General features: G+C 36.2%; 1 long non-coding RNA gene across 1 annotated transcript in view; it reads left to right on the forward strand.

Moving 5' to 3' along the window:
* Nucleotides 1-4974: 4974 nt before the first annotated feature.
* The window catches only part of LOC141376141 (uncharacterized), a 34595-nt gene continuing 12191 nt past the window's right edge, over nucleotides 4975-27378 (forward strand). Inside the window, exons 1-2 of the long non-coding RNA XR_012385435.1 lie at nucleotides 4975-5045; nucleotides 6485-6530. This is a non-coding gene — a long non-coding RNA (uncharacterized lncRNA). The remainder of the gene's footprint in view (nucleotides 5046-6484; nucleotides 6531-27378) is intronic.

Consider the following 27378-nt stretch of genomic DNA (forward strand, 5'->3'; position numbering starts at 1 on the left):
AGGGGGGAGGCTATAACATGCTGTCTGTATAAACACACAGACACACAGCACCACACTGTCTCTCATTCAAACACATTCAAAAACATAGATAGCATCAAACAAACACACACGCGCACACACACACACACACAAACACACACACACACTTAAGCCCTTGCAACAGGGAGAGCTCGCGCTGAGCGGAGCAGAAAAACGAAAAAAAAAATCTGAAATTTTTCTCTCTTCGTGTCAAATAAGATTTAAAACATGCTCAGTTGATGCCCAAGACACAGTGATTCACAAAATGATACATGTATATTCATTCGGTAGGTCCGATTAATCAAAAGACTTGTTCATAGTATCCACTCTCAGCTTACATTTTATTTTCTAGATATATAATCTTCACTTGGATCTTCTTAATATAATCATCCACTGGGTTGTTCACTCAGTGTTTTTTTTTTCAGTGAATGGGTCATACTGTATATTTTGCATATAAAGCAAGTATCATGTGATATTTACACATGCATGTGCAGTGGGGGCCTGCTGTCAGCTCCACATCTGGGGTCTTTTCAAGTTCATCCATATGGTGCTCCTCTCTGGGCCACATTGGCCCCTGAGGACCCAGCCGGAGTACAGAAGCGAGGGGTCGTGATGAAACCTGCTGCATCCTCCTCTGTTCTCTCCACCTCGGACAGATCCAGCTGTGATTAACGGGCAGAGCTCCGTCCCTCATCCATCTTGCTCTTGCCTCGCTTCCTTCTGTTTTTATGGCTCTGTGTCTCACCCTTTCCTCTCCCTGACAGAGAATACTTGCTCCTTTCACTCATTCTTCTGTGACTGAAAAAAAGTGTGACAGAGATAACTGTAATATAATTATTTCAGATAATCTGATGAAATGTTGCTAAATATCAGATCGCCTTAGATTTAGCTATAAATTTAGCAGCAGAACAGGTGAGAGTGTAGTTTTACTTTTATAGTTCAATAATAAGACATTGATGGGTACTTTCACAAGCGTAACTGTTATGCTTTGTGGTTTTGTATCAAACAGAAAATATTGGTCATATAGTAGAAAGAATAGATTCTGCTCAATAAATCCTAATGTCTTACAGTCAATGAATTTACGTATTGAATGAATTTACAATCGTCACTTTTATATCAATTATTTCAAAGTGACTTTTTTGTAACGGTCAAGATTTCCTAACAGATAAACAGAATTCGTTAGTAGTTCAGTATGCTTTTACTTTCATATATAACATTCTGAAAATGTACCATCATATACATATCTGGAGACTGCCAGATACATCCCAGCTACATTTTTTGTAGTTTTTTTGTTTTCACAAATCCACCAGAGGTCAATGTGTACACATTTTCAGATCCCAGATTTTTTCTTGCGAGTGCTATTGCGCCTGCTGTTCTCATGTAAACCCACCAGAGGCCGCTGTCGACTGACTGTTTGACTGACTGTCTGACCGATCGACCGACCCACCCTCCTCCTTCCCTAAGCCCAACCAATTGTATTGATTGACCCACCCACCCATTTCCCTAAATCCAACCAACAATTTTCAAAGTCCTCGCATGTTTTTTACTACGTTTTCAGATTTTACTACATTCTCACCCTGTTATTTACTTGTTTGTTTTATTTTTTGGTTTGTTGATTTTATCTTACCTGCTTTCTGGAACTGTTCTTCACCGGACTCAAACCCCGTAGTCTTGGTGAACTCCTCTCTGCATCTCAAGTCCGCCTACGTACATGGCGAGCTAACAGGACAAACTGGTAACAGCAGGAAAGCCATCCATGGTAAGCGTGGAAAATACCACTCAATTTAAAAATTAAATGCAACCATACAAACTTATGGTTACATGATTTAAGATCTCCAGAAACATATAGGGCTACGTTTTTTAGAATGAGCCTATGTTGACCAAATCGCTCCAGAGTTTGTTCCAACATGAGACCACCTTGTTCAGGCTATCTCAAACCAACTGTTTTGGTGCAGATGAGTGCGATTGTGTTGTTTACATATGCTTCAAATAAACCTAGCTAAGGAGTAAAATGCACCAGGTTCCAAAACAAATGTCTAGGTTTTTCTAAACATTCAGGTTTAGAAACTACACTTGATTGTGTCAAAAACATAAGAAATGCTCATTAACTTTGAAGAAATACACCTTCTCTCCAAAGGGTAGTCATAAATGACACAGATGTCAAATTTGTGGAGGAATATAGGTACCTAGGATCAATTATTCACAACAGGTTGAAATTTGATCAAAACACTCATTCAATTATTATTAAGGCTCATCAAATAATCTACAACATCTAAGGACAATACGACAATAATTCCACAAATCGTTATGAATTTACTTTTGTGCATGAAGCAGTTCAGTAATAAATGTTGTTAGTCAATGGATTATTATAGTAAATTTTTTTTAATAAAATTGTATTATTATTTTTTATTCATTTTTTAATTTGGTGTACTTGATGTTAAGTGTTTTGTCATTCTCGTTATGTGAAGCTTTAAACTGAAACTGAAACTAGGTGTGAAATATAACAGTTTTGTAAACAGTAAAGACAGCTTCATTATTCAGTTCATGTTAGTGTTTGAAACGGTACCGTTCAGTTCAGTCACAGCGTAGAGCTTTCTATGTCATGTAGCGATCAGTCCATCCATCTATTCATCTTTTTCTGTTACCCAAAGGTCCATGCATCTATCCATTTTTTTCTGATAGCAAACAATCTATCAATCCATTCACCTATTAATTCATTCAACAATCTCTCCATCAGTTCATGATCCATCCATCCATAGATCCATCATTCATCTGTCTATGCATCCATCTCTGTCTGTCATCCAACAACCTGCCACCCTTCCATCCATCCATCTACCCATCCCTTCATTCATCTAATACGTTCATCCATCCAGCTCTCTATAACCCATCAATCTACACTCACTGGCCACTTTATTCAGTATACCTGTCTAACTGCTCGTTAACGCAAATTTATATATAAATAATTAGCCAATGCCAATCACATGGCAGCAACTCAATGCATAAGGCAGGGGTGTCAAACTCAGTTCCAAAAGGGCCGAAGCCCTGCACAGTTTAGTTCCAACCCTGCTCCAACACACTTACCTGTAGGTTTCAAACAAGCCTGAAGGACTCAATTAGTTTGATCAGGTGTGCTGAATTAGGGTTGGAACTAAACTGTGCAGAGCTGCGGCCCTTTTGGAACTGAGTTTGACACCTGTGCATTAAGACATATAGACATAGTCAAGACGGTCTGCTGCAGTTTAAACCGAGCATCGGAATGGGGAAGAAAGGTGATTTAAGTGACTTTGAACGTGGCATAGTTATTGGTGCCAGACAGGCTGGTCTGATTATTTCAGAAACTGCTGCATCTACTGGGATTTTTGCACAGACCAAACTCTAGGATTTACAGAGAATGATCTGAAAAAGAGAAATTATCCAGTGAGCGGCAGTTCAGAGGTCAGAGGAGAATGGCCAGACTGGTTCGAGCTGATAGAAAGGCATTGTTAGCACAAATTATCTCAGACTGGTTTCTTGAACAGTACTCACTGTACTCAAATGGCCTCTACAGTCACCAGATCTCAATCCAATAGAGCAGCTTTGGGATGTGGTGGAACGGGAGATTCGTGTCATGGATTGGAAGCTGACAAATCTGCAGCAAATTCACAATGCTTTTAAGTCAATTTAGACCAAAATCTCTGAGGAGTATTTACAGTACCTTGTTAAATCTATGCCAGTTCTGAAGCCAAAAGGGGATTCAATCCTGTACTAGTAAGTTTTACATTTTAAAAAATGGCTGGTAAGTGTATCTAAGCATCCATCAATAAATCTGTTCACCAGTCATCCATTTGTTTTCCCTTCTCCTTCCAGGGAAACAACCCTGTTAATTAATGAATCTACTGATTCCAAATAAAAATAATTGTTTCAAGTTCATGATAAAATTAATACTTTCCCCTATTTCAGTTCATTAAAATGTATGGCCTGGTTCTTGGATCAGGAGATTTAAGTCTTACGGGACCTATTGCATTTTTCCATCTAAATGAGGTTCAGCTGAATATATTTCTTGATTTCTTAATGTATGTCCTCTAGCAGCAGGCTATAGTCTGCAGCTACATCTGTGCATGACCGAAGATGTTTGAAATCAGATGATGTCCAAACTCTCTCTCTGACTCAGTCATATTCATTCATGACCACCTTCAGCAGATGCACACACAATCTGTCTTTCCATCCCACAGTCCCCCCCTTCAATTGCTAATTTTATGAAATTACATGCAGATATGTTCTTTTGATTGTATAATTACATATTATCAGTGGCTATATAAACAGCGCTTTACTTGGATTTATTTGATGTACGTATGGACTGAAATAATGAGGGTGCATTATACGTTTGGCTACTCTTGAAAGTGCCTCATTGTGATACTTTGCTGCCACCCATAATGTTTAATGACTGTAGCTTACGAGACTAGAGTGACTTTACTATTTATAATAGAAACAAGCAGAATGAAAGTAAATAAATATGCCTGTAAATGCCAGTAAAATCTGCAACATTTCACATTTAATTTGCCTGTCATAAAGACTGCACAGGTCTAGAGAGATAAAAAGAAGAAGTGCAAACAGATTGTGTGGAAGATCAAGTAAAATAAATGAAAGTTTGTCCTTTTGCTTTTACGTTTTCTCATTTTCACTGGTTACTGAGATTAGATTAGACATATGAAGACATAAAAGTACCAGTTCCTTTAAAGCAACCGAATTTCATCTTAATTTTTTCTTGCATGGATGTTTGTTGTTGACTTTGAAATGTTTCTTCCACTTATTGACGTGCATCGACTACATTTCCAGCATGTGTTGTTGGCGGTGTGTTTTTGTGTCTATCACAGTTGTGTTTTTTGCTCACAGTTCTCTCACACAGAACATGCTCAGCCTTGTCATTCTGTCAATAACAAATCCGACCAGAGAGAGTTTCTATGGCAACCGTAGCATGACATGCACGGGGCGATACAGTCGAGCCACTGGATTCTGGAAAGAGTGGCGAAACTTGCCCACCATCAAAGGTCTGTTCACTCTTTTTCTCTTTCTCAGAGCTTTGAGGCCAGTTATTACTGACCCAAGACACACACACGCACGCACGCACACTGAAACATCAACTGAAAGAGAAAATACAGAAGAATAGCCAGAGTTTAACATAGAGACTGCAGGAGAGGGAAATGAAAGTTTTCATTAAGAAGGCATCCTTTAATATCCCGGCGCTTTCTTCATAATCCATGTTCTTTCATCTGTTGAATGCTTTTAAAGAGGGTTTATCTGCACTTTGCATTAGCAATTAATTAGTAGAGAGGAACATCATACGACACAGAGCGAGAGAGCGCGAAAACAAGCAAAAAAGCTCTGCCGTCCTTTGTTTGCAGCTCGGCTGGGGTAACTCAGAGAGCTCTAAAGAACCTTTCAAATTTCCCTTCTCATCTCCCATACAGAGAGAATGACATTAGCCATCATTCTTAGTCTTCCAAGCACAGGCTCATTCCAAAGCTACATAAACAAGCCAGTCCAGCCTTAATAGAAATGTTCACTCAAACATTAACATGTTGCACACTTATTCACCCGCATGTTGTTTTAAATGTGATTTTTTTTTATACTCTGAACAAAACCTGTTTTTCATGAATAAAATGAATGTTTATCTGATTCATGAATGAAGTAAACAAATTAGACATGTGCTAGTGAATGAAAATCCACTGACACACTGGTTGAAAGCTGTTTGTTTTCTTCTTTTTGGAGAAGAAAGAGAAAAATTATTCAGCAATGACACATTAAATTGATCAAAAGTGACATTAAAATTCATATTTTATGAAGATTTAAATAAATACAGTTCTCTTTGTATTCATTAAAGCATCCTGAAAAAAAAATTATTGCAGTTTCTTGCAAAAATAGTGAGCGTGGCTGTTTTTTATAATTAACTTTTTTTTTCAGTATTCACAATTAAAAGCTTACATTTTTTAAACTTGTCAAAACTTAGTTTAAGTTTTATTATGTTACTTGAATTATGGTGATTCCAATGATATCTCTTTTATAATTTCCATTACTTTAGCCCCTTTCACACATACAAACCTTTCCAGAAAATTGCCGGCAGTTTTATGGAAAAGTCTGTATGTGTAAACAGGCCCTTTTTGAAAATACAGGTAAATTTGTTCTGGCAATTTGGCAGACAGAGTAGTTGTAACATTACTGGTAATTTGCTGCTCTGTGTGAATGCAGAAGGAGAATTGCTGTAAAGAGTGTGTTCAAGTTTAGAATGCGCTGACATGAGACAGCCAATCAAAACATTCGGACGCATACACATTTACGCTGTTTATGAATATAAAAGTCTTTGAATATTTTTCATGACCTATTTAGCTGCTAGATGTTAGTCAGATAACATTTCTATTGTCCTTCCTAATGCCAGCTGTGTAAAAAAATTATCAATAAAATGCTTAAATGCTGTTTGTTTACTTTCAAGCTCTGCTTCAGTTGCTTGAAGCGTGTGCATGTGAAGAAGTGCTCTGGTAAGTGCCAGCACACACATACATATTATGTACATCCCGATATGCGAAAGTTTTTTTTCCAGAACGTCCTTGCCTGTGTGAATAGCGCTTTTTCGAACAGTCATATTGGAAAAGGTAATGTTGTATTGAAAATTTTCTGGATATTTACCATATCACTGTGTGAAAGGGGCTTTTGTCTGTCACCTACAAATCTTGTATGGTTTTATGCATGTTTTTTTCTTTTCAACTTTGTTTTTATTGAGTTTAATTATATTACAAAACCCAGTAAACGGTAGAGAATATTAACCTATGTGTTTTATCAGAATGTATTTTCCCACCCCAACATTTGTTAAACAAAAATTACATTTAAAATAAATGATAAAATAGAATTAAATACAATACTATAAAAAAATACAAATAAAAACATTATTACATAATTACATTATAAGTTACAGTCATTACATAAGTTACAGTCAGGCAAAGCAGTGGCGCAGTAGGTAGGGCTGTCGCCTTACAGCAAGAAGGTCACTGGGTCGCTTGTTCGAGCCTCGGCTCACTTGGCATTTCTGTGTGGAGTTTGCATGTTCTCCCTGCGTTCGTCAACTCATCCAGCACGTTTTTACGCAGTGGATACCCTTCCAACTACACCCATCTCTACCAAACATCCATACACACTCATTCACACTCATGCACTACGGACAATTTAGCCTACCCAGTTCACCTGTACCGCATGTCTTTGGACTGTGGGGAAACCGGAGTACCCGGAGGAAAACCATGTGAACGTAGGGAGAACAAGAAAACTCCACGCAAAAACGCTAACTGACCCAGCGACAGCACTCCCTACTGTATCACTGCATCGCTCAATATTATTACTATATAAATTACGCTATTTCGTTTACTCTATACATTTATTTCTGTTGAACACAAAAGAAGATAATTTGAAGAAAGCAAAAAATTTATGGATTACAGCTTTTTTAAAATGTATTCTTTTGTATTCAAAAAAAAAAAAAAACTCAGACAGGTTTGAATAAATTAAAGTGTGCAGAAAACGATGACAGAACTTTTATTTCGGGGTGAACTATCCCTTTACTTTAAACCAAAGCAAACCTTTTCTTTAGCCAATATTTTTAATGAAGCGTTCTTTTCATATTACAATAAATCAAAGTTTACATTGTATATTTATTATTTTCTTCTTTACATTTCTTCTTCCTTTCCTTCTTTCTTTCTTTCTTTCTTTCTTTCTTTCTTTTTCTTTCTGTGAGATGCACTCAGAACCATCAGGTAGCCAATCAATTTTTCATGAATCTGATAGTAATCCACTTTTAAATGCTTTTTAGTGCATTTTTTTTTTATTTTTAATTGATCTGGAAATGGAAACATATAGCTGTATTCCTGTTGTGTACTAAAAAAGAGAAAAATGGCAAAGATGAAATGTAAAAATACTTTCTTAACAATTTCTTTTTTTTTAATTGCAAATCCTCTTTTAAACTTTTAAAATATAAAAAATGAGCACAGATCAGATCTGAGACACCCCTTTTGCCTCATGTGGGCACTGTGCCTGTTATAGCATAGTATTTTTGATGATTTTTGTGCCTTTGATGACCCCCTGAATGTACATTTTGCATGCTTGCTATGCTTGATCTACTTGCTATTTTTGCTGCTCTTGACATGTCTTTTGTGCTTGGTCCCAAATACCTGCTTGCAGATTTATATTAATACATATTCAACTGCTAAATTAACATATTACTGTAAAAAGCAAACAAACTAAATAACATTTTCAAATATATTAAAATGGTAATCCTTCATTTTCATTTTTGTAACAAAATCAGCCTTATTCACTAATAAGTTAATAACTGGTTTTACTTATAACATTTATTTATTTATAAGTGTAATTGTGACATGATGGTAGGATTTGGTAGGATTTTTTGACTGATGCTGAAATACTGCACTGAAGTCTCTAAGTACATTTGAAGATTCAAAAATTCCAATACGATAAAGGCATTTCTGATGTGGCCATCATAATGAACCATTTATTTGGTAAATCACTTCAACAACAAGAACAAATCTGACAATTCAAAACCCTGAATACAAATGAGAGCAACCACTGAGTGGAAGATTTGAAATGCTTAAATTTCTGTTTTCATTTTTGGGTGAAGCGCTCCTTTTTAACCTCCTTTGAATGCAACAATTACAGTTGAAAATGTCAACCGAAATGTCAAATATCTTTTATGTTGCTCGTCAGCAAACAATTGAGATTTCAACAACTTTGACTTTCATCAAGAACAAGCACTGTGGTGTGCTGGCATAAAAGCAGCATTATAATACCTTCTCCCTCTAAATTGCTAGTTTGAATGCAGTAATCTTGTTTGTCTTTTTTGTTCTTTGCAGCAGTTTCTCCTCCTGAAGACATTACACTTAGCTTGTACTAATGTATGACATTATCAGCATGTCTCTGGTGTGATGTAAGGGTACTGTATATGTAGGACAAACCTGTGCCTCGCAACCTAGCATTTCTGCCCATAGAATGTCCTAGCAAGTCTTCTTACCCCAAAGTACACTTTAGCATACTTTTCAATAGAATACATATTACAGAAATAATATACGCCGTGTATTTTATAAAACTGAATGTAATGTTTTTAGATACATACATGCCGTTGATTACTCTCCTTCAGTCTATCTAATATATTAGTGTCATTTTTTTTTCTGTCGAACATTAAAGTTTTTTAGCTCATCTGGCTCTTGCTGATTCATAAAATGAAAGGCAATCATACTTGCACCTTGATAATGATACATCGAGGTCTCATAAAGAAAAACAATTGGTCTGTGCAAGAAGTTGAACATTTTATAATTATAGCTCAGGACTGTTCGCCGAGGCTGTGGATTAAAGGTAATAATGTTGAAATAATATTCTGCTTCTTGCACAGACCAAACTTTCAAACACCTCAATGAATCATCAAGAGCCATGAATTAAAACTTTGCTTTGCCTGTAGTGTTTTTTACTCTCCAAGTTATATATGAATCCTTAATATATTTAATTTAATCTCCTGCTGAAGAAGTGAAGTACACATCTTAAATGGTCTGAGGGAATCCTATTTACAGATCTCCAATAATGATTTTTTAAACAATTTGGTTAAAGTTATAGTCAAGGGCTTTACTTGTGCTTTACGCACACTCGAGTGGTCTTGACAAACCACCTGTAGAAAAACCTGTAGAAAGTTTTTCCTTTCTTTAACCAACACCAGTTTTGCACATTTGCACCAGACACATTCTTACAATCACTTTAAAAAATAAAAATAAATAAAAAATAAATATCAAAAAAAAATTTAAAAAGCATTATGCACTTATGAAATGTGCTTCACATAGGGAATTGGGCTTGACAAACCACTTGTAGAAACACTATTATCTCTTTAAAATTGTCCTTTTCCATAGCTCTTCATTCTCAGCACAAACAGTTGCTTTGTATATTTAGCACCTGTGTTTATTGCCTTTTCTAGTTGAATCCCTAAATACCTATTAAATTGTAATTCATGTGGACAAAATTGTCTGCTAAATGACTTGATAATGAATACATACTGTAATTTAAAACAAACATGTAATTCTAAAGTGTTCTTACTGTGAGTGTTTTAAGAGGCATGGAATTATTTGGTTTTTAAATTTCATTAATAATATAAGATTTTTTTAGATGTGCTAATAAGATTTGAATTACACTACAAAGTGCACATTAATTATAATTGTTATTCAAGAGTTCACACTTAGATATTGCTTGACAGCTGTAAGCAGGTTTGGCATGCTGTCCCGGGAGAGAACCCTGAGCTCGGAGATAGTTGAGCCCAGGGCTCCCGCCAGGTCCATAGAGCATGTGAGGGGAGTACGAGATCAGGTGGTTCTCGAGAGCTCCCCTTTTTGTAAAGGAGAAAAGGAGGAGAAAGGGGTGGATGGGGGGTTTCTTCGGAAAACGAAGATAAGGGAGTAATGTCTAGCTAGGCTACTTATAGTGGGTTAGGATAGATCTGATTGGCTAACTAATGAGTGTAGATAGGTGGCCAGCTGCTGTCAATTATATCACGTGCTCCTCTCGAAATTAGTTTAAAAACTTCACTTAAAAATATGGGCGACAAGTGGTTAGCACTGTCACCTCACAACAATAAGGTCACTGATTCGAGTCCTGGCTGGGCCAGTTGGCATTGCTTTGTGGAGTTTGCATGTTCTTGTGTTCACGTGGGCTTCCTCTGGGTGCTCCGGTTTCCCCCACAATCCGAAGATATGCGCTATAGGTTAATTGATTAAACTATATTTGCCATAGTGTATGAGTGTGTGTGTCAATGAGTGTGTATGGATGTTTCCCAGTACTTGGTTACAGCTGAAAGGGCATTCGCTGTGTAAAATATATGCTGGATAAGTTGGTGGTTCATTCCGCTGTGGCGACCCCGGATGAATAAAGGGACTAAGATGAAGGAAAATGAATGAATTAAAATATGTTTTTTCTTCCACAAGTTCAATCATACAACTGCCCAACGCGATACAATTTACCCCAATCACGATGCATGATTCGTTTTAATTCAACACAATGCAGTAAGATGCAGTGCCATACACATATATATTTTTTAAATCATCGTTTTTGAGTCAGATTTTATTTTTATGGTCTGTTTGTTGAATTTAACTGTTTGTTGAATTACATTGCATCTACATGCCATCTAATTTTCATTAGATTATACGTGGACTGTTACGTAGGGGTTAGGGTTAGCATAAATTGACATGCACTTGCAAAGTTTCTTATAGTCAGTTAAATGTCTGTTTAGCAGCAGTATTAACGGACCTTAAGCAGACAGTCTACTAATACCCAAATGGACCATCAAAATAAAGTGTTACCCGTCTTTGCTGTTGTTGTTTTTGTTTTTTTGTTAACTGTCAGGTTTATCTCTGTTCCTCACACTGACTAATAAGAAAAACTGTCAGGCCTAGCTCAGATCCTCACACTGACTAATAGGAAAGCTATGTTATTACCTGTTGACTCACTCACATAGGCTGCTATTATAGCCATTCATATTTTCTATTTGTTTTTTGTTTTGTTTTTTATGACAGCTTTAACTTTTATAAAACTGAAAGAAATAGCAGAACCCTAAAACATATATATATATATATATATATATATATATATATATATATATATATATATATATATATATATATAGACATACATACATACACACACAAACACTTTGGTTTGTAGAGAACCAAAGATCAACAGGGAGGTTGCAAAAGACCAGCTTCTGCTTTAAACTGGACGAAAAATATATACCAATAAATATCTACTATTCATGAAATATACAGACAAATGTCAATCAGAGAACAGGAGTGCATTGCTTCGATCATTTTTATATAGCATATTATTATTGAAATCAAAAATAGTATAAAATTAATATATATAGCTATCTCACAGCCCACCTGCAGGATCTCTGCCTCACCGGTTGAGAATCCCTGCTATAGCTTACATTTTATCTACCCATTATTATACTCACTTTATAGTTACTCCTAGCATAATACATACATATACTGTTTATAGGTTTAAGGCACAGCAGCAGTATTTTATCAAAATGTGCACAGTGTCCATTTAATTTGCATCCATGTAGCAGAGCTAGTTCACTCACCCATTCATTCAGTTTCAATAATTTTTCTAAGATTTACAAATGAAAAAAATACTGTGACATCTCAGTAATACTCTGAGGAAAACACAACATATCAAATACAATTAACAGCACAAATATTGTAGCTGTTTCCTATTGTAAATCAGTTGGTTAACAATAAGGACTTAATCCCCACTTCTTCTCAAATCAGTGCTGTGATACGTCAAACTTACACAGCAGCAGTGATGACTTTGATTGAGAAACAGATTAGAGATTGGAGAAATCTAAATAATTGGTCACTTATAAACAATAAATGTATTGTGCATTAATGCTTGTTACTGGTGCAATAAGTTAGGAATGGTCCATTGCAATATAAATATCATCGTATATCTGATACACAATAGTTAAACTGATACATCACATTGTTAACTTTTGTTTTATAGATGCTCAGAATGAATCTGGGAATCTTCCGGCACTTCCCTATAGTATTTGTGCATATTTTAGGTAGATAAAAACTCATCTTTTTAACTGGATGTTAACTTATAAACAGCACAATAAGGGGGATCTGTAGCAACTTGCTTAGTAGTATGTGAATTCAAACGCACCCTCAGCCTTTACAGTTGGACAAAGAGAGAAAAAAAAAACAGCATGTGAGTTAATGTGCGCAGTCACCTGAGGCCTGACGGGGACAGGTAATTTCAGGCTAGTGATTACAGCAGCCTGACTCTGATAAAGTGAGTGTTGTTTTATGCCAATGCTATCAGAGAGAGCCATACCCACTGTCTCTTGACTACCACAGCTCAGAAATTAGAGCCCCGAATCGGCCTCTATCTGCATTCACGCAAAATAGCAACCACGCAACAGGAGACCTGTAGTAAAACATTGACCCGGGAAAGCGAGCGTATACATGGGAATTATTTACTAAAGGAAAAACAATAGATAAACAAGTCAGCTAGAGACTCAAGCTGTTGCAAAACAATGAAGATAAATGTACGCTTGCTACCTCAGGTGGTTTGAGGGGGTGTCAGACTAACAAGCAGGCATCATGGGTATATACTGTGTTTCTTACCATTTTTAATTACTCCATGTTTTTCCCCTATGCCTTGGTCTCACTTTCTGATCTGAAAACAGACTTGCTTCACATTCTAAGGAGGAATACGCTTTTCGTGGACCGAATTCTTGGATGGCAGTCTATCCAGGGAAATAAACAGTCATTTAATAGCAAGAAAAAACAGTGGTTTACCTCCCGCTGCTGTTTCATTAACTTCAAGGCTAAACTCAAAAACAATGAGCACTGTGTGTGTCTATATATGTGTGTGTTTTAGGCACAGAGAGAGAAAAAGTGAAACAGGGAAGTTCAACTGCATCTCTGATAAAAGTAAATAGCCAAGGGCATCCCTGGGTAGAGATTAATACATCAAAACTACAAACACCCTCGCTATCTCTCTTCAGCATATTTCTGCTTCAAAACATGAAATGTTACATATTTTCATCAAACACAGAGATGTAACTGATACACAGCTACATTTATCCTGTCAGTTTTATTACTCGCTATTGGAAAGGCCGAAGCCAGTAGTGACTTGGGGTTCAAAAGTTACACAGTATTAGTAATTATATTTTGAGCATGTTGTGTCCAATTACAGACGTGTGTTGATTTTACTCTGTTGGTCTAAAATATGCAGTAAGTTAGTTTGACTTTTTTGTGAACTCAAAGTACACTTAAAGCACACTTAAACCTGGTTGGGGTTTCTTGCTTCTGTTTTACACAAAGGAAGATATATAGAAAAATTCAGAAAACGTGAACATTCTGAATTTAACTTCGTACACTGCAATTCTTTCGATTCAAATCAATTCATGGTTATATATAGCGCTTTTACAATGTAGATGGTGTCAAAGCAGCTTAACATAGACGTTCTAATAAACTGAAACTGTGTCAGTCCAGTTTTCAGAGTTTAAGTTCAGTTTAGTTCAGTTCAGTGAGGTTTAAATTTCCCTGCTGGAAGTGCAAAACAATGAAGAGCAAATCCATCAAAGCTCCACAAGTCCCAAACCAAGCAAGCCAGTGGTGAGGAAAAAATTTCATTGATTGACAAAAGTGAAGAAAAAAAAAAAAAACCTTGAGAGAAACTAGGCTCAGTTGCGCACGATAATTTCAAGATCAATGCAAAGACCCGTCTGTCACTGTGGTCTTTCAGGAATCTGCATCATGCTCTCCGCTTCTTCGTGACCGCCACATCATCTGCGCTGGATATGACCTAGTCCAAGATTATGGATACCTTGGCATAATTTCTTCACAGGTTATGGATCGCATCAGTGGTGCTGTATGATCTCTAGAGGCTTCTGGATGAGTATCCCCAGGTGGGGATAGGTGATCCGGATTTTTTGATTTTCATCAAAAAAAAGCAAACAAAACATTTAAACCAGCATTTTCTAGACAAGCAAACATACAGTTTTCCTTGAAACAAGCAAAATAATCTGCCAATGAGGTAAGCTAAATAATATAACATAAAAAATAAATAAATAAAACATAATTTTAGTCTATTGGCAGATAATTTAGCTTGTTTTAAGTAAAAACTCACTTAGTTTTGCATAATATTTATTAAAACCATAAGTTTTGCTTTTCTAGAATTTGCTTATTGATTTAAACGTTTTTAGATATTTTGACTAGAAACAAAAACAAAAACTAGAAACAAAAAAACTAAGTTAGAAAAACATTTTTGCAGTGTACACAGCAAACACTTTTGTGTTTAATAGATGTCTAATAGACATTTAAAGATAGACAGCTTGACTAAAACAAGACTAAACTTGGGCTGTCAGTGAAAATCTAATAGACATCTAGAATAGTCCAAAACTAGACCAGTGGTCAAATAGACAGATTAGACATACTTTATATGTGTAGTCATTTATTTCTGTTTATTTAATGACTATTTTTGGTCCATTCTTTAGACATCTATTATTAGATTTTTACTGACAGCCCAAATTTAAGTTAGTTCTAGCAAAGACGACTATGTTTAAAGTTGCTGGATAGTATTTGTCTTTCATACTATGGTAGTCAATGGTTACCGATTTCTAAAATTCTGCAAAATCTTTTTTTTTTTTTTTTCAACAGAAAAAAGTTTTGAAACTACTTGATGATGAGTAAATAGGCAGTATATTATATTTTTATTTCTAGGTGAACTATCCCTTTAATTTTTTAACAAGCTACCATATGTGCAGAGCCGAATACACAGCTTTCAAAACATACTTCATTTGTCTCTTCCACATACACAGGCGAACTTTCAGTACATCTCCTGGGCTACAGGGATCTGTCCATGCACAACATCTTGGCCCAAGTTATTTCCCAGAAAAACATTGTTGTATTATTTCATGCTGCTGCTGAGGATGCTCAGCTGTGTGTGTACTAGTTTGATGTTTTGGTTGTAACTCTACAATATTAGAAAACCATCCTCCCCAGTTGTTTAAATAGCTAAGCATATAAACAATGTTGTACTAAATATGTTAAAAAAAAATATTTCAAAAAAAGTTTTGAATGCAGGTTTGTCATAACCACAACATGTGTAAGTCAACGTGTAAGCATCTGCTGCATATTCATTTATATTAATAGAGTTAGATTTTGTGAACACACATGTGAAAAATTAAATAAGACACAGAATAGGCTACTTCCAGATACATGTTTTATATGAAGTCCTACCAACTAAATTATACACATGCATTGTTTGCCCTCATCTCGGGTGTGTGTTGTTTAATGCATTTGAAACTAGTTCTCTACCACACAAACTTGCCGTACACTTACCTGTTAATGTTTCTAAGTCATTATTTCCATTTTGCACAAAGGATTATCCTGACAGCAAGAGAGTCCGTGTTTTACTTCTTACACTTCAGTAAATGAGTTAAATAGATGGAGCGGATTAAAACGAAAGCTCTGTAATTCTAATTTCCAACTAAAAGTTTAAGCTTTTGAAATATCTTCCCCTTTGCTCCATAAACTAAAGCGCGATGCAGGTTGCAGCAATATTGACTGGCTTTATAAAAAGACAGCCTTTTGTGTGTGTGTGTGTGTGTGTGTGTGTGTGTGTGTGCGTGCGTGCGTGCGTGCGTGCGTGTGTGTGTGTGTGTGTGTGTGTGTGTGTGTGTGTGTGTGTGTGTGTGTGTGTGTGTGTGTGTGTGTGTGTGTGTGTGTGTGTGTGCGTGCATGTTTTTAAGCACACCAAACCATCATTCTGAAAACAAAGCTTTGTACTTTGATGTTGTTTAAACATTTAAAGTTAAAACAAACTGTTACATATTCTTTTATTTATTAAAACAATAAAGCAAAAGAAAATATATTTTATTTTAAGTATTAAGTTTTTCTTTGTGTTGTTGTATATGTCTTTTTGTTGTGGTTTTCTTCTCTCCACCTCTATCCGCTGTCTTTCTGACAGGTTTCATTTTGAGAGCACACAGGTGCATGAATGAGGTGCCGATACATGGGAGTTTGCCGGCGTGTTGGTGAAGTCCATTTAAACCAGACTGGAAGGTCATGCACATTTTCTAGCATTAAGAATGTAAACAATGGGAAATGCTGTTTGGCAGCGCTAACAATTTAGCTACAAATTCACGAATATTAGTCTAACCACTGTAAACACACAATCTTCAGCAGCACATGCAGTGTCTCTCTATGCGTGTCTCTCTATGCGCACACTTTTCCTGCGTTCTATATAACAAATAACACATTTTCGAAAGATACGTTTCATTTTACTTACACATGCTTATTCTTAATATATGTGAAAGACACTTGTCAGATTATATTTTAGAGAGCAGGCGGTGTACCTGGTGTGCTTTTCATTTTTCTGTCTGATTCAGGCAGCTAACGCTGCTAACGGCTACTCTGACTGGACTGTTTACACATTGCAATAGCTTGTGCTTGTAGGAGCATGATGTGATGCCGTGAAGCCAATCAGCGAATCACAGCATATTACTGTATGTTAGCTGACCAATCAGAGCCTTTTGAGGGCCAGCCTTTTAGAGGAACTAGGAAGTTTGATAGTCATTTTCATGTTAGCTGAGTAGCTGAATATAATCAAAGTAAGGTATCTGAAAAAATAACGTAATTTTATTCAAGTGAAGCATGAGCACAGATTGATTTGCATCTTATGCATTTAAACACAACCAATCTTTAAAAATACACTGTGGACCACCCCTTTAAGTTTTCTCATGTTTTGTGGTTAGTACGGAGGTAAGTGAATGCTGTTTAATTTGTTTTAGTTTATGTACAGCTAAGAGGGTTTAAAACTTAGGTTAATTAGCTGTTGAATTTTGTTTGTTATTTTGGCTTTACCTCTGCAAGATTTTTATGTCTCCTTTAAATTTAAATGTCAAATAAATTTGACTTTACGTTATTTCAATGGTCAACCGTTTTTATTGTTTTTCTTTTGAACGGGAGGTGAGACTCAGGACTCCTCATTAATTTTAAAGGTGTCCTATTTTATTTGTTACGGGTCTTGCTTGCTTTGTGGAGCTGTGCAAATTCAGATAGTGTAACACAAACAATCAAATAAATTATTAAAATAAAATGTTCTATGTGCAAAGTAAATGTACTGGTAGAACTAGTTTGGGTTTAACAATAGAAAAAGAAAAAGAGAGAGCAGGTGAATGTTTGTGTGTGACAGCAATTCAGTTGGGAGTGTTTAGGAAAGGGGCATTTCACAGATGGACACACAGGTGTGAATTCAATCTTCTCCATACCTGCTAACACATCAAATGGACATGCTATATACCACAGTCAAAACACAGCATGATTCTGAAAGACTTGAACATTCTAGAAACGTCCAAAGCCATTCAGAGCTGAACTGTGCTGCCATAAAGCATCCTATTATTTTTTGCATCATTTGGTTTTAATATATCTCATAAGTAATTGGTGTTCAGGGGCTTATATACATTTGAGCAGTTGTTTTGTCACAGATGGAGCTCAGAGACTGAAGTGTTGACAGCAGGTTTTGCATTGTTGACAAAAAGCATGCAGTGCACCAAATCACATTTGTAAAACAGGACCTACCGCAGACAGGACCATAAGCGCTTAACCTGTCTCCCTAAGACAACTCTCCTGAAAGCCAACCCAGTTCACACCTGCATCTAAACACATACACAAACATATATGCACACAATCCCAGAGATCAGTGCTGATTGGAGGATGTGTAGTTGTCAAATCGTGTGTGTGTAAAGCTCCCAGCACCTGCTGTGTTTGCCTGGGGTTTACTGGTACAAACTGAGGCACAGAGAGCTTGCATTAACATAAATAAACATTATGCAAGTGCTTTTACATTCATACTGTATATCACTTATGTTTCTGCTTCGTTAACCATTACAACCACAGTTGTTTAAACTTGGAGTTCTGTAAATTATGGGTATCCAGCACACTACTGACACACGTGTGCAACATGACAGAATGCTAAATAATCTGATACAAGGCAAAAAATATCTGATAAAGGTGCAGTAGGTGATCTGCCAGAATGTTAGCATAATAGCTTAGAAATTGGCATCTCTCTCCTGCTGTCCAAAGCCATGCCTCCTTAAGTCCTGAACGCGCGAACACACACTAAATAGATGACGATCTGATGAAGATAGACAACACCAGATAGAAAACTCTATGGAGACACGCACTTTGTCCAGCGTAGTTGTAGACAGGCTAGTGGGTGCAGGAATTATATTTCCCCAAAACCGGCATTGGGGTAATTTTGGTTTTATATTCGCACATTCAGACTTTCTGCTTTTAATATAATTTCAGAAAAGTATTATTTGCAAATTCTAAATAGTAAAATCATATAATCAGCCAATGACTATAAAACACAACATTGTTCACTGTCAATGAAATGGTGTTTATGTTGTTTGGAAGTCATGCCATTCCTGCTATTTCAGACCGAATATTCAAAGTAACATTGGAGTGGGAGGATGTCACAGGTTGTCAATGTTCAAAAAAGAACAAATGTGTGAATATGAATCAAACTTCACCTGTAAGAGCACTATTTACTTATGTCTCGTTATTCAACTAAATAAAAATCTGATCAAAAAAAGGAGTGCTAAAAACAGAAATATCCTGCCATCGTTTTACATTACACTTACGTAACCAAGACAAGGAGTGACTTTTCATTTCAAGTTCAATTGTGCTCGTTGATCCTCATACATCATTTGTTTTTATCTTCTTTTACACTTGAACAACTAAATGATTGCTTATGTCTATTTAACTGACTATATTATCAATGCTATAAAAGGCACTCCATGAAGTACTGGATGTTTCTCAGTGCATATAAACCCATTCATTAACAATGACACAATCTACATAAGCTTTGCATGACTAAAAACTCTCTTTAAACCTGTCTAAAAGTAATACTCCAGCCATGGTGTCACCTTCAGATCATTGTTTTGAACTGCATAATGTCATTTCCCTCTAGCATACAAAAGTTATTCCGATTTTTTTTTTTTTTTTTAGGAAAAGTTCTAAATCTCTATTTTTGACAGAAGCCCTTTCAAAAACAATCTTTCTTTTGATGGATACAATTAGTTTTTCAGAAAGAAGTTTTCAGGCTGATGCAGATTTTGTCTGATGCCTCTCTGTCAGCTGTAGGTGGCCATGCTTCACATGTATGCAGAAATGATGTATTTTTCAATTTAATTCAGCTTTATTTGTATAGCACTTTTACAATGTAGATTGTGTCAAAGCAGCTTTACATAAATGGTCATAGTAAATTGGTAGTTCCAGAAAAGTTTGTATCTAGTTCCAGAGAAGTTTGTATCTGCATAAAGAGGCTGCGCAGAAATACACATTTATATTTGTTAACAGACAGTTTGAGTTACCTGTCATAATTGAGTTATTTGTCGGCACGACAATTTTCAATTGGACGAGCATTTTTTTAGTCTTGTGCCTTACCCAGAATATAAAAATAGTACATTTAGATCATTTACTTTAATCATTACTATTGGAAGAAATGTTTCTGAAAACAATCACCTACTGCACATGTAATTAACAGTTTCCATATAACAAGTGTTTTCCATTTATTTATGGCTGTGCATTAGGGACCTGTGATCTCTGCTCTGTCGACTTTTGATGTTCAAAATTCAGCTCAACAGTTAAACAAAGTGACATTTTTTGATATTTTAGTAGTTTGAAATAATATGATGTATAATAAATTCAATATATAGAAATAAGCCTGTAAAATAACAGCAAATGTATTGGCAGTTGATTACAAAGTTTTTTTGTACTTTAGTAAACAACACCAACCCAGACAATATATCAATTTTCAACTAGAAATGTTTAAAAAATAACTTTTCATGGTTAAAGATTAAAGCTTGATCAAAGTCCCATAATGCACTTCAAAAGCACAAATAAAATAGGGTAAATAAAACTGAAAACATGAAACACTAAATATGAAAACTACTAATTTGCATAAAAATAATTTTTACTGTGTATTTCTTTGTTTTTTGCCATTGTTCTCTCACTATTTCCCAGTTCAGAAATGAAATTGTTAAAAGTACTTGTCCAAACACATCATAAAAAGCTCTATCTCTTCTTTTGAACTTATTGAAAAGGCTTTGGTGTGTCCATAATATAGTTCACACCGGATGTTCATATCATGAACCTTCAGTTGTCAAGCAGGGGAGTGTGCTGGATGAGTATAGAGACAAAACAGATGAAAAGGTCAAACAAGCATGTTTCTGATGTAATAAGGGTCAGTATGTTTTCAGACATAACCGTATATTTCATGAGGAGTGTTGAAAGTTGCAGTGGATTTTTGTGAAAACAGCCATCTAGAGTGACCAGCTCTATTTTTTGTGTTCCAACTTCTGAAAGTCATGTTTTGAAACATTTATTTATTTATTTCTAGGAGACAAAACAAATAATATTTTCTACTAGTTACTACAAGTAGTTTTCATTAATTGAAGATATACAAACTAATTTTGAGAGGAGCATGTGATATGATTGACCGCAGGTGGTCTCTCATCTACAATCATTAGTTAGCCAATCAGATTAATCCAAACTCACCATAAGTAACCAAGCAAAAAAATTAAATAAAAATACTCCTTTATCTTCGTTTTCCGAGGAAACCCTCCATCCACCCCTTCCCCCCTTCTTTCTTTACTACGGGGAGCTCTCGAGAACTACCTGATCTCATACTCCACATGCTCAATCAACTAGGTGGTAGCCCTGGGCTCAATTATCTCCGAGTTATCTCCCAGGACAGCATGCCAAACCTGCTAACATTTGTCAAATAATATCTTAGTGTGAATTCTTGAATTATACAGGTAGTTGGCGCCAATAGCCTTGAGGTTAAGTGAGCCCACTTATAGCATCATGGCACTCATGACGACCTGAGTTCGATTCCTGTCCGATTCTTCCCCCCTCTTCATTGTGCACTGTTGTCTAATATTGTATGGTTATTGTAATGTTTCATATCACAGTAGGCTGCACACTCTACTGTTTGTGCTGCTGAATATGAATTTTCATACAAAAAAAAATTGCTTTAAATTCAAATAAGCTGCTTCTCCCTGCCCATCACTCCAATGTGCATGTTTGTATGTGTTATGTCAGATTAACAGCCGTCAGTGACATAGACAGCCACAAATGAAGCTGAAGCAAGATCACTAGTCAAAAATACCAAGTAAGTTTTTGATGTATTTGTGGTTCAGTCTATTGAAGCCTTTCTGAAATGATGAGTAATCACACATTTGTGCCAATTTACTGACACCATGCGGCCATGATGATTATATTGGTTATGAATCCGTTGGCGATTTTACACTCCTTATTGCAAACATGCACTTTTTAAAAAGTTTTTAACTTATAAAATTAATAATTGAGGTGCAGCTGATCACAGAGAGTTGTAACATATGTTTTAATCCCAGTATCTTTGCAAACAATGTTCTGTGGACATGTGTATACATGTTATTATGGAGACATATCACGTCAATCAATTCGGTGGAAGTGGTGCGCACATGGCTCACAAGCAGACTGACGCACTCGCACACTTTTGGCGCACACAGTAGAAATTATCCCATGCTGTGGTAAGAGTTGTGTGTGGTTTTTAGTGCAATGTAAACAAAAGAATTATTAATTTGATTATGTATGTACAGATGATAGCAACAGTTTATTTAAATTTGTAACAAATTTTTTAGACTAAATTAACATTAGACAAATGCGATTTTTTTATTTATTCTTATTTTTATTTATTTATTTATTCGCTGTTCTGTCATTTATTTTCATTGTAAAATTACCACTCATGTTTAAATCAAAAACTTTTTCATTTATTTTTAAGTTCAAAGTGAAAAACGGACTATTGTTTGTTTTTTATTAATATTTTGTGCTGTATTTGGTTACTGAGCAGCAATAAACAAAAATTTTAAATATAAGCAGTTTTCTTGTTATTTTTAAAACTAGTAGTGTTTTAAATTTAAAAAAATCGCATAATATTTGTGATAACCATGAAACCATGACTATTCTTCAGACTATAATCGTACAACCAAAATCTATAATCGTTGCATCCCTAATTGTTACGCAGTTTAAAACTTAACATATGAATGTGTCTGAATGTAGAAAAAGCCTTACATGATCAATACACTGATTTTGTTTCTTGAAATACAACATTTGGATATGCTTGTAAAAAAGCCATTGTACATTGTACAATGCAGTGATGTTATGTAGTTTCAAAATACAACATGTTACCGTTGTAATGTAGAAAAAGGCAACATGGGTGTCTTAAGGAACAAAAATACAGCATATGGGCTCTTATATGCTGTTGTGTCATTAGTCCTATTGCAAAGCATATCTCTCCAGCCCCTCGTTTGGGATGCTTTTCATGAACTGGCCCCTATGACAAACTAATTGAATAGCCCTGCTATATAACTACACACAGTTCTGTCCAAATAAACTCTAAAAGTGGATTTTCACCATAGGTGCCCTTTAAATTAATAACAATGACTTGTTATCTGAATCACACTATTGGCACAAATACATGTTTATAAGAAATAAACTATAATTATTAGTTTTTAATTCACTTGTGTCCCGTACAGTGAATAAATGTGTGTTTATTTGTTTTCTTGCTTATTTAATTGATTTCTGAATGACTTTTTAGTGTTGATTTTTAATAAGCTATTTAAGAGTTAACTGCAATTGGATGAAAATAATTATTGGCTTATCCAGATCAGCCGGAATTTTAATATCAGTTCATCCCTAATTAAAATAAACTCATTTTGATTCTGGTGTTCAATGTGCTTTTCAAAATACCCAATCACTCTCACCAGGATAATTATTAATACTATTTAAAGTTCAGGATCAGATAGCAGTCTTCCAAGAAAAAGGACATCAATCTGTCAAATGAATGTATTCTTTGTTCCCGCTAACAGCAAGTTTGACAGAACTTATCAAAACATTTCCACAATTAGCCCCAATTCTTTTCCCAACAATATAATTGAACAATGATAAAAATCCATTCTGCACCTATTCTCTATTCTCCCCTCTCTCTTTCACCCCGTCATTTCCTATGATTGTTTTTGTAGTGAGCAAATTAATGGTTGTCTAGGCTCTCAGACTCTTATTAATTATAAACTGTACCAATGTGAAAACAAATGATCGTCCAGACTCAGACTGAATCCAAACTAACTCTCCAGCTGTCGAAACTAAGGCTTCTCTACACTGCTTTGACTAATCTGTTGCTGCAGCCTGATTTATTTATTTTCCTTTGGCACAAAATGAAAAATAAATAATAAACACAGGAAGGAGGTAGATGTACTAGCACACCGAAGGATGGCAGCAGGAAGGTACTATAGAAATCCTATTGCATTTTTGTGTTTTTGGCAGCTTTCAATGTGCTGGATAGCCCAAAATGAAAACTGAAAGGTCTTCTTTCTTTCACCAGAAAAAAAAAATAAGGTTGGAAAGGTTGGGGTAGTGGGGTGAAAAAATGAGTTCAACACACAAAACAAGAGTGCATTTAATTTAGCTGTTAATTACTCTAATGGAGTCCTTTTGTTGGCTGCGGTGATGGCAGCATGTGGAGAAGAGAATGAACAGAAGAGAAGCAGAAGCTTCCATTGTGTTCCTTGAGCTCCAGGCTTAGAGAAACAGGTCTGGTAATTAGTTTAGCTCTCTCTGCTTCACCTCGCGCCAGGAGAGGGTCTTTAGTTCAAGAAAAAAACACTGCCTTTACACAATTCTCATGCCGCTATGTTAAGACCCTGATGGTAAAAGCCAAGTTAGAAGCTATGGAATCAGTTCCAAACCCTTTGAGATTAAGGTTAGGAGGCATGAACCTACCACCAGCCCTCATGACTGAAAACATGAAGGGCTTCATCAAACAACTGCCTGAATTAGATGAAGAACGCTATTGTGTGTGCACTGCAGAAGAAAGGAAAGCCTTCCAGAAACACAGAATGCGGTTTAAGTGGCACGCTGAGAGATGCTGGATCTGTCCATATGAGTGTCATCTTACTGCAGAGACTATTCTTGTTACTGAAAATAGAAAAGATGTGGGAACATGTAGGATTTCCTGTTCATTATATAGTGAAAGTGTGCCAAAGGGACTTCTGATATGTTTCTGATCTTGTGAATTGTACAAGCTTTAAAAGATTGAATGATTGTAGATCACTACAGTTATTTTTTTTAGAAATATAAAATGCTGTAATTTTTATAAAAGGGTGCTAAAATAGTTTTTATTTCATATTTGTGGACTGACATTCATATCCCTTTTCCAATAAGCAGTAATTTAATTAGTTTATCATTTTTTGGAGGGATATTGTAAAAACTTTACTCATTAGTATCATTAGTATTATTAGCTAGCACTCTGCAACTCTCACATGGTTGCCGACTGAAGCTTAGGAGAGCTGCGCCCAGTCAGTACCTGGATGGGAGACAACATGGGAAAGCTAGGTTGCTGCTGGAAGTGGTGTTAGTGAGGCCAACAGGGGGTGCTTAACCTGCGATCCCAACACTCCAGTATAGTGAAAGGTACTCTATACTTCTCAGTGAGCGCCATCTTTCGAATGAGATGTTAAACCGAGGTCCTGACTCTCTGCACATTAAAAATCCCAGCATGTCCTTCGAAAAAAAAAGAGTAGGGGTTTAAACCCAGCATCCTGGGTTTAAAAAAATTGCCCACAGGCCTCTATACCATCATGGCCTCTTGAACATCCCCATATCTTAATTGGCTTCATCACTATATCTTCTCTCCACCAATCAGCTAGTGTGTGGTGTGCGGTCAGGTGCAATATGGCTGCCATCATGTCATCCAGGTGGATGCTGCACACTAGTGGTGGATGAGGAGATTCCCCTCAATGTGTAAAGCACTTTGAGTGGTTTAGAAAAGCGCTATATAAATGTAAGGGATTGTTGTTATTGTTATTATTATTAATGGATGGATGGATGGATGGATGGATGGATGGATGGATGGATGGATGGATGGATGGATGGATATACATAAAGACAGACAAATGAGTCAGCTTCACCTCAAAATAAACTTGGCATGAAAGCAGAGATGACGTTTATATTCCAATCACACACAAACACATTTCATTTGAACTCCTCTTCCTGAAAGACCATCTATCTACATTGAGTGGCACTAACCACCATCTTTTGCTTTTCTTGTGTCTTAATCAATGTCAGAGTTCCTTGTGGGTTTTCTTCTCAATCATTGCTTGTTCTTTATTGTGGTTCTTGAGAGGTGGTCGTTTACACCTCGCTGAACAAGCTCAATGCCTTTCGCCCCCATGGCTGCCATTTTGTTCGACCCATAGACCTGTGTGAATGAACTCCCTTCTCCTCTTGCCCTGTGAAAGCTCTCTCGTCTAATCATGGTGCTGCAGCGCGGATGGATGAAACCAGGGACGTCCCTGTCTTTGTTTGTGGGCCTGACCATCTTGATACGACTGGCATTTTCTGGCACCGTTTAAAGCCCAGAGGCTTTTTAATTTGCTTTCTATTGACTCTCCCTTAATTGGGTTTGTTGGCGGCTTCCAGGATTCGCTCCTAAGTTCAGAGATGTTAAACCCATATTGTATTCGCAGACACGCTCAAAAGTACGTCGCCACCCCAACTGGGCAAAGCCTAAAAGCCCCCTGGGAGAAATACTAACGAAAAGGAATAAGGAGGAATACTGATAAAAGAAATGGTAAAAAGGGGGAAATTGAGGAGATTTGGACCTTTGAGGAATTTAAAGCAATTAACTGACTTGGTCAGAAATTGATTTTTTGTGTTTTGTTTTTGTGCTTTTTTTTTTTTCCTGTCCTTGACCTCTGCTACTTTTATACATTTTCACATGCACTCGGTATATGTGTATGTGTGTATACAGTAGAACATCACAAATAGTTGCTCTAAGTTTGTGTTTACTTGATCAACATGGTAAAAACTGTGATATTTTGAAACATTATTTTTCTCTCTTTATGCACTGGACACTTTACTTAAACTCCATCTTACAAGGACTTAATAAGGAAAACAATCTTGTTACTTGTGAATAGAAATATCCCAATCAGGTTTTTTTTTTTTTTTTCGCCCTCAAGTCTAAGTCATTTGATTTTGAGTAACTACCAATACCGAAACCTGATCCGATATTTCTATAATACAGTGCATAAAAAATAAAGGAGTAAAGAAACATGTCCAGGATGTTCCTTATTTTTTATTTAATTCACCGTAATTTCTTGCAAAAAACACTTCTGTGAGGTAGCTTGAAAAATCAAGTAATAAATCAAGTAAATTTGGTTTGCTATGGCAATGTTGTCATCATCAATTTTATAATACCTCCAAACCGCAGACACACTTGCGCTTTCCACTTCAGGCTGCTTCCATGCTCTACTTTGCCAGCATTAAACCAATAGCGTCTATGCAACAGTGATGTCATGCCGCACACATCGCTGTTTCTGTGTGAATTCAAAAAAGAGGTTAAACTCTGTGCCACCGCTTACCTATAGATTTGTTTAAAAAAAATTATGTGAATATATGTACACATATATATTCAAGTCCTGATCAGGAGGTAACGTCAAATTCCAATCAAGTCTGAAACGGTGTGATTGGGCCCGATTTACAATCATGTGATCAAATCTGGACATCCTTCCTTGTGAATGTACCACAAATCATGTTGCACTATATTTCTTCAACTACGTCCTGCAGATTTCAGTTGCAACCCATATCAAACACACCTGCCTGTAATTATCATGAGGTGTTCAGGTCCTAATTAATTAGTTAAGGTGTGTTTGATATAGATAGCAACTGAAATCTGCAGGAAGGTGGC

Source organism: Danio rerio, chromosome 9 (genome assembly GCF_049306965.1).
Source record: "Danio rerio strain Tuebingen ecotype United States chromosome 9, GRCz12tu, whole genome shotgun sequence".
Taxonomy (NCBI): Eukaryota; Metazoa; Chordata; class Actinopteri; order Cypriniformes; family Danionidae; genus Danio; species Danio rerio.